The sequence below is a fragment of the Orycteropus afer genome, unplaced genomic scaffold (assembly GCF_000298275.1).
Source record: "Orycteropus afer afer isolate SDZICR_OR568_19922 unplaced genomic scaffold, OryAfe1.0 scaffold00969, whole genome shotgun sequence".
NCBI classification, from domain to species: domain Eukaryota; kingdom Metazoa; phylum Chordata; class Mammalia; order Tubulidentata; family Orycteropodidae; genus Orycteropus; species Orycteropus afer.
In genome coordinates, this window is record NW_006922556.1 from 307,437 (window position 1) to 308,347 (window position 911).

Below are 911 nucleotides of genomic sequence, written 5' to 3' on the forward strand. Positions count from 1 at the left end.
GTAAAGGACGCACTCCACTCCTGTTTCCACATTTTAGGTATCTGTCAGAGCAGCACCCCACTCTTTCAGTACCATATTCTGTTCTGGTTACCTCTGTGCCACTCTAACAGAAAATAGACCACAAATGGGATGGCTTGAACAAACAGGGGTTTATTCTTACAATTTGGAAGATTTAAGTCCAAGTTCAAAGTGCCAGGCTCTAGGAGCTGGATGAAAGCTCCTCAACCTTGGGGTTTAGCTCTGCCTCCTTCTCCCAGCCAACTGGAGCTAGAGGCTTTTCTTCATTCAGATAGCTGCTGGCTGCTGAGACTGACAAACCCTACCAAAACCATATGGCAGGTCATTCATTCAAGTCCATTGAAAGTCCCAAGGTTGGCAGAGCATGGCAGGCTGCTGAGCAATGACATGGCTACATGCAGGGTTGAAGCATCACATAAGCTAGACACCATTCCCAAAACTGTTTCTTATATACAGGAAGCAGACCACATACCCAAAGCAGCTACTCAGCTGCTTACAGTAGATTCCACCATGGAGTTGATTACCAATCTCTCATGGGGAATACTACATACAGCTGCTCAGCCACACAACCAGGCCTAGCCAGGTTGACACACAAACTTAACCACCACACCATCTGTTTAACTCTCTGGGTAAGGCTGGCCCTGTATAGTAAAGCACTATTTGAATAGTGCTAACAGCAAAGACACTAAGCCAACTTCCCATTTTATACTCTGTAGATATAACTCTCTGGTGGTGTAGTGGGTAAGGCATTTGGCTGCTAACCAGAAGGTCAGTGGTTCAAACTCACCAGCTCCTCCATGGGAGAAAGATGAGGCAATATGCTTCAATAAAGATTTGCAGACTTGGAAACTCAATGAGGGTCTCTATGAGTCACAGTTGACTTGATGGCAGTG